The sequence below is a fragment of the Hordeum vulgare genome, chromosome 1H (assembly GCF_904849725.1).
Source record: "Hordeum vulgare subsp. vulgare chromosome 1H, MorexV3_pseudomolecules_assembly, whole genome shotgun sequence".
NCBI classification, from domain to species: Eukaryota; Viridiplantae; Streptophyta; class Magnoliopsida; order Poales; family Poaceae; genus Hordeum; species Hordeum vulgare.
In genome coordinates, this window is record NC_058518.1 from 85,593,463 (window position 1) to 85,601,887 (window position 8,425).

Below are 8,425 nucleotides of genomic sequence, written 5' to 3' on the forward strand. Positions count from 1 at the left end.
AGCATAGCCAGACTATATGATTTTGTAGGGATAACTTTCTTTTGGCCTTGTTATTTTGAAAGTTCATGATTACCTTGCTAGTTTGCTTGAAGTATTATTGTTTCCACGTCAATAGCAAACTATTGTTTTGAATCTAATGGATCTGAACATTCACGTCACATAAGAGGAATTACAAAGGACATCTATGCTAGGTAGCATGAAAGCATCAAAAATTCATTATTTATCACTTCCCTACTCGAGGACGAGCATGAGTTAGGCTTGGGGATGCTTGATACGTCTCAAACGTATCTATAATTTTTTATGGTTTCATGTTGTTATCTCGTCATCATTGGATGTTTTATGTACCTTTTATATCTTTTTTGGGAGTAACTTATTAATTCAATGCCAAGTGCTAGTTGCTGTTTTTTCTGTGTTTTTGGCTCTTTTCAGATCTGATTTTGGAACGGAGTCCAAACGGAATAAAATCCCCAAAATAATTTTTTCCCAAACGGAAGAAGATCACGGGGCTTGAGGGCCAAGCGAGGAGAGCTACAGGGGGCCCACAAGCCCCCTAGCCGCCACCAGGGGGGCGGCGGCTAGCAGGCTTGTGGCCTCCCTGGCGCCCCCTGACCTAGCTCCTTCGCCTATATATTCCCTAAAATACAGGAAAAAAATCAAGGGATCCACGAAAATACTATTCCGCCGCCGCAAGCTTCCGTTTCCGCGAGATCTCATCTGGAGACCCTTCCCGGTGCCCGGTCGGAGGGGACTTTGGAGTTGGAGGGCTTCTACATCAACATCATCGCCCCTCCAATGACTCGTGAGTAGTTCACTTCAGACCTACGGGTCCGTAGTTAGTAACTAGATGGCTTCTTCTCTCTCTTGGATCTTCAATACAGTGTTCTCCATGATCTTCATGGAGATCTATCCGATGTAATCCTCTTTGGCGGTGTGTTTGTCGAGATCCGATGAATTGTGGATTTGTGATCAGATTATCTATGGTATATATTTGAGTCTTTGCTGATTTCTTATATGCATGATTTGATATCCTTGTAAGTCTCTCCGAGTCTTGGGTTTTGTTTGGCCAACTAGATCTATGATTCTTGCAATGGGAGAAGTGCTTGGTTTTGGGTTCTTACCGTGTGGTGACCTTTCCCAGTGAGAGTAGGGGCAGCAAGGCACACATCGTGTAGTTGCCATCAAGGGTAACAAGGTGGGCTTTGTCGTAGATATGAGATTGTCCATCTACATCATGTCATTTTGCTTAAGGCTTTACTCTATTCTTTTGGACTTAATACACTAGATGCATGCTGGATAGCGGTGGACGTGTGGAGTAATAGTAGTAGATGCAGAAAGTATCGGTCTACTTGTTTTGGACGTGATGCCTATAGATATAATCATTGCCATAGATGACGTCATGACTTTGCGCGGTTCTATCAATTGCTCGACAGTAATTTGTTCACCCACCGTCTACTTGCTTTCATGAGAGAAACCACTAGTAAACACTACGGCCCCCGGGTCTATTCACACCTATCGTTTCCACTTTTGCTTTTACTTTGCTTTGTTACTTTGTTGCTTTCAGTTCTCACTTGGCGAACAATCTATAAGGGATTGACAACCCCTTCATAGCGTTGGGAGCAAGCTCTTTGTGTTTGTGCAGGCACTTGTGATACTCCTTCACTGGATCGGTACCTTGGTTCTCAAACTGAGGGAAATACTTACCACCGCTGTGCTAGATCACCCTTTCCGCTTCGAGGGAACACCAACGCAAGGCTCCAAGGCCACGGGGGGAATCCTTTGCATATTTTCCTAGGAAGTCCCTTAAGGCGTAGTCGTAGCAGAAGGATTCCTGGTGCCATTGCTGAGGAGTATCAAGACAAGAACAGTCTCCCGTCAGCACGTTTCTGGCGCTGTTGGAAGGTCTTTTGTTGCAGTAGCACGCAACAACTTCGACGACTGGATGATTGAGGAGGTGGGTCCTCCTCCTCTCTGACGTGCCAGGCGCCTCCTCCGGGCCGTTTTGATGGCGTCTCTAAGTTCAATCATCACCTCCTCTCTACTAGTTCTAGCTATGTCAATGCAGTAGGGTTAGGTGTCATCTGATCTGTTTGATTATGATGTTGTAGTAGCTAGTTGTGATGGATTTGGAGCATGATGGGGGTTCTTTCCATGTGGGCAAGTGTTGGTAGCTAGTGCTCATGGATGGTTTGGTGGTAGTGTGCAAGTCTTGAACAAGATCATCCATATGTGTGCCAGATTAGTGCTTTGTTCTACTGTGTTGATGTGTGGTATGCTTTGATGGATTTGGTAGTTCATGACGCTTACGTTTGTAGGACATGACCACACAAATTCTAGAGATTAGTCAGGCCCTCATGCTGTCCGAGATCCAGTTCCCGCCGTCCTACGGCGAGGACTCCCAGCCTCCTATGGAACATATGCCTAATGATTCGGAGGTTTTCGAGGTGCCGCTTATGGTTCCTCCATTTATGCCCTGTTTCTTCTTAGGCTCACCCAAGGACGCAGCGTTCCTCAACACCCCTATCCACAACTACCACAAGATGCAACAGATCTTCTCCTTCAGGGTGGCAACCGGCAAGCATTCCATGCGCTCTAGTCAGTCGGTGGGCTCGCCGATTCCCAAGTATCTAGACACCCAGGAGTGAGACACCATCAATGTTGATGCTCATGAGAAGGATGGTGAGCACGTTCTTGTGCTTGATAAGACGAGGAAGAGGGCAATCTTCACGGACGAGGAGCTCAACGTCTTGAGCAGCATGACTGAGGTAGTGAAGGAGGTGGCCACCACCATCAGGGAGAGCAAGAGTGTGGATGTCCACCCTCAGCTCTACGGCGCCGTCATGGAGCGCATACGTTTGAGCCTAGAGGCTCTCATGGTGTCTCTCAGCCACCTGATGGACAACAGAGCCCAGGGCGTTGGGTTTGTTACCATGGGACTAGCCCACATGGTGATTTGGCTGAGGACATCGCTAGGAAAGCACTACTACTAGTGCTGCTTCTGCTGGTGGCGATGGCGTGCATGATCCTCTATAGCGATGGCGAAAATGACAACGATGACGATGACGACGTATATTTTTTATATTTAGGGCTTAAAAACAATCTTATGGTCTGTATATTTTGGTTAGGTGGTATATACTAACCCCTAATGGTGATCCACGGGGTGATCACGAAACCGCGGTGCTAGGAATACACCCTCTTTTGGATGTGGTGGTAGGACGACACAAAATTAGTGTAGGTTAAACTTTCTATGATCATGCATTGCTGGGGATATTATCTGCGGTGTGACCCACCCTAGTTGGGCCGGGTCACCAAGTGGGCGACTCATCCTTTGACGATTTAAGCTTTGGTCCAATAGCCCCGGGAGCTGGATGGCGGTTCAAGATCCTCGTGGAGAACCAATTATCGGGGAGTACTCCAGTCTTGGAAAGCACGGCGACTTAGAGATAGAAAGAATCATGACTTGCGCGATGGCAAGGACTCTTGTAAACCCTAAGGGCTCGACCTATATATAAAGGCGAGTCCCAGGGAAGGAGGGCAGGTTAGAAATAATCGAGTGCTAGGTCAGGCGAGTTTACGCCCTCCTTGTAATCGAAACACCATCAATACAACACAAAGCAGGACGTAGGCTTTTACCTCCTCTCGAGGGGCCAAACCTGGGTAAATCTCTGTCTCGCTCCCATTCAACCCCTTTGAGTCGCCACCAAGGTGCGATGGCTCCAACACTAAGTCCTTCCACGAGGACATCTGCCGTGACAAAACCACGATAGTTGGCGCCCACTGTGGGGCCTGCGCACGATGGAGTTGAGTTCTCAAAGGGAGCCCTACCAGGGTCAGGGAGCTACACAGCAGGGCTCATGACTCGGAGCCGCCGCGGGAAGTACTACATCAATAACTTGTTATGGGGGCCCGAGGCCGATTCAATCGAATCCGGTTACAGAATCCCCTTCTGCAAGATCAACATCTTTGTCGGCATGGTTGGGTCGCCTATGCCTGAGTCGGACATCTTCACCGACATCGTCGAGCCGGCCAGGTATGTCCGCCCTGTCGCGACGCCAAAACTAACCCGCCCGGTCTTTGTTGGTTTCACACAAGGATCTGAAGAACCAGAACGATCGGCGACTCAGGAGACCACGCCGGTCAACACTGATGATGAATCATCCATGGGCGACTCGGATTCAATTCAGTCTCTACATGGGGCTGCCTCGGAGGCCTGTCATTGGCAATGGACCCCGAGGTTCTCGACCAGACCCGCCGTCAGATTGCCGTTTACATGGCAGGGGCGACTCAGCCCCCGCCAAACCTGGCAGGCAACGACGGGACTGGCGAAACATCTAGAAGCCCAGCTACGATCTTGGTGGATTTGGCGGCAGAGATAACAAGGCTCATGGCAACCCCTGTAACAGCAGAAAACCAGGACACGATAAATGCCGAGTTGACAAAGCTAAGAGACAAGGTGGCAAAGGCTCAACGAGACGCTGAAATAGAAGCCGCGAGGATCGAGACCCGGCAAGCTCAAATCACCACTGAGGCAGCCCGCTTGAACACCGAAAACTGGCGGCTTGAGAGGCATCAATGCGCATCTGACGCTGTCTATCAGCGGAGGCACCAGGGGCGTTTACCCCCTGATCTCAACCCTACCCGCCTATTCGACACTCCACGCACTCCCGGGGCAGGAGACGCTCCGGGAGGAGGGCCGGGCCAGCCGCCAAACCTGCCGCTTCAGCCAGCGGTTGATTGCATCCCTCGATTCCAGACACCTATGGGTCACTTTTCCAACCCGGTGGACAACGTGCTCGCCGCGACTCGCCATTTAGAATCCCTTCCGATTCATGGCAACACCCCGGCTGAAATAGAAGCAAGGAACGCCATTGAGATGTTGAAGACGGTGGTGGTTCAAAACGCCCAGTTCTCGCACAGCCTCGATCGGCTGCACTCCACCTCCCAGGCAAGCCGCACCAGGCGCCGGCTAGAGGACCAGCCTGCCATAACCAGCGGACCGCGACCCCTTCCCCAGGTTAACCCGCCTGACCATCGGGACCCGCCAGGTCGGGGTCACCCAGACATCCAAACCGGCCCAACACCGCTTGTTGGAGGCAGCAGGCAGGTAGGGGTGCCATGCTTGGCCCCCGCCCTTCGCAATGAGCGAATGCCGAAGGATTTTAAGGGACCAAGAAAGGTGCCTAACTATACCCCGGACCTTGAGCCGGCGTCATGGGTTGAGAGTTACGAAATCGCCATGGACATGCTCGATGTAAACGAAGCAATCTGCGGCAGGTACTTCACAATGATGCTCGAGGGAACAGCGCGTACTTGGTTGAAAAACCTGCCCCCCAACTCCATCCAAACTTGGGCTGAATTAAAAGAGCATTTCATCAAAAACTTCCGAGGAACTTGCAAGCGCCCAATGACAATAGTCGATTTACAGCACTGCGTTCAGCGCCCTGATGAGTCGGCTCACCACTGGACGCGGAGGGTCGCGGAATTCATTCACTCGTCGGACGGCATCACGGCGGCTCAGGCTGTGCTGATCTTCGAACAAAACTGCCACTATGAGCCCTTGGTACAGAAGTTGGGGCGACTCAAGCAAAAGGTCCAGGATATGGGGGAACTAATGGACACCCTCACTAGGTACGCCGAGGCGGACGATACCAAGCACCCAGGAGAGGATGGCGACAAGGCCAACTCGCCAAGGAAAGGCGAGTCATCCAAAAATCATACCCGGCTTCAGGGACGCGCCCGCCATAATCACAGACGGAACGAGAAGAGAAGGCAGCACGAAGAATCCACGGACTTCGTCGCCAACACCAATGCGAGCAACGGCAACCAACGCCAGAAGAAGAGGGGTTACAGTGGCAAGAAGCCGCGCAATTATAACGAGATACTCAAGGGCCCTGTCCGCACCACGCCATGGCGGACGGACCGGCGACTCACTCCTGGGAGGACTGTTACGTGATGCGAGAATTTCGGGCAGAGGCGATCAAAAAAGGGCAAAATGGTGACCCGGACCAACGGCAGGAACAATTGGGTGCACCTAATCAACGCCAGAACCCGTTCGGCAGCTTCCCCGAACCGGGGGCTCAGGGCGGCTCGGAGCCAAGCAGCGGCCAGTATCCAGTGCATAACCAACGACGGTATAACCCGCCCGGGGTTCTTCAACAGCCACCCCCAGAGGGGGCTCCACAGGGGCAAGATGATCATGGCGGGTTCCACAACAATCCCAAACAATTAAGCAACGGGCAATACCACGTCTTCACCACCAATGCCTGCAAGCGTGATAAAAAGGTGAATCACCGAGCGTACAGTGTATCTGAGCCGGCACTCCCTAGGTACCTCCACTGGTCCGAGCAGATTATATCGTGGAGTAGGGAGGATCACCCGTCCAGAGTTGACAACCCTGGCGACTTAGCGTTGGTCGTGGCTCCTCAAGTCGGGGGATATACCTTATCGAAGGTACTGATGGATGGTGGTAGCAGCATCAACATACTATACTTTGACACTTTTCGAAGGATGAACCTGCTGGAGAAAGATTTAATGCCATCAACCATGGTATTCCACGGAATTGTCCCAGGTAAATCGGCATACCCCATAGGCCGGGTTAAACTCACACTTGCGTTTGGAACATCATCCAATTACACGAGTGAGTCGCGTATGTTTGAGGTGGTCAAGTTAAAGAGCCCCTATCATGCGTTGTTTGGGTGACCGGCTTACGCCCGTTTCATGGATCGCCCCTGCTATGTTTACCTTAAACTCCAGATGCCCGGTCCTAAGGGGACCATCACGGTTTATGGTGACAGGAGGATAGCAAGAGAGTGTGAGGAAGGGGATGCGGCTTACGCAGAAGTCACATGCGCTGCAGAAGAGCTCAAATATCACCAGGCCAATGTTGATCCAGCAGATATGTCACCGCTAAAGAAGCCAACAACAGACGCTGAGCCGCCCCTCAAGTTCAAACCAACGGATGACACTAAGATACTTGATTTCGTCCCTGGCGACCCAACCAAGCAGTTCACTATCGGGGCGGGTCTGGACACCAAATAGGAAAGCATGCTCATCGAATTCATCCGTGAGATCAGGACATCTTCGCATGGAAACCTTCTAACATGCCAGGTGTACCGAGAGAATTCGCTGAGCACCATCTTAATGTTGACCCAAAAGCAAAGCCGGTTCAGCAATATCTTCGCAGGTTCAATGAGGAACGACGCAAGGCAATCGGGGAAGAAGTCGCCCGTCTTTTGGCCGCCGGATTCATCGTAGAGGTCTTCCACCCCAAATGGTTGGCTAACCCGGTCCTGGTGCTCAAGAAGAATGGCACCTTCCGCATGTGCATTGATTACACAGATCTTAACAGAGCCTGTCTAAAGGACCCTTTTGCCCTTCCCCGCATCGTTCAAATCATTGATTCAGTGGCGGGCTGCGAGCGTTTGTGTTTCCCGGAGGCTTATTCCGGATATCACCAAATCAAGATGGCTGTGGAAGATTAGGAGAAGACATCTTTTATAACCCCCTTCGGGGCTTTTTGTTATGTGCCCATGCCGTTTGGGCTCAAAAGCGTCGGGGCGACTTACCAGCGTTGCATCCAAAATTGTCTCCATGGCCAAATCGGACGCAACGTCCACGCTTACGTTGATGACATTGTGGTTAAAACTCATAGGAAGGAGACGCTCTTGGAAGATTTAAGGGAAACTTTTGACAATCTGCGGGTATACTAGATGAAGCTTAATCCCACCAAGTGTGTCTTTGGCGTTCCCGCAGGAAAGTTGTTGGGTTTCCTGGTGTCTGAGCGCGGCATTGAGGCCAACCCGGAAAAAATCGAGGCGATTACTTCGCTTGGGAAACCGGCGAATATCAATCAAGTTCAACGGATGGCAGGTCGTATCGCGGCTTTAAGTCGCTTCATAAGCCGCCTGGGAGAAAAAGCTATTCCCCTTTATAAGTTGCTTAAGAAATCTGACCGTTTTGTTTGGACAGACGAGGCCAATGAAGCTTTTGAAGCCTTGAAGCAGCAGTTGGCCAACCCGCCGGTTTTGGCCGCCCCGACTGAAAAAGAGCCTATGCTTCTGTACATTGCGGCAAACTCCAAGGCGGTGAGCGTGGCAGTGGCCGTCGAAGGGAAGGAAGAAGGGAAGGAATATCCGGTGCAACGCCCGGTGTATTTCATTAGTGAGGTGCTAACTCTCTCCAAGCAACGGTACCCGCACTGGCAGAAACTGGTTTAAGGGGTCTTTATGGCGAGTCGAAAGCTCAAACACTATTTCCAAGAGCATCCCATCACGGTGGTTAGCTCCGCTCCTCTTGGGGACATCATCCAAAACCGAGAAGCGACAGGGTGAATCGCCAAATGGGCGATCGAACATGGGCCGCACCACGTGCGATACACCCCTCGCACGGCTGTCAAGTCTCAGGCCTTGGTTGACCTCGTCAACGATTG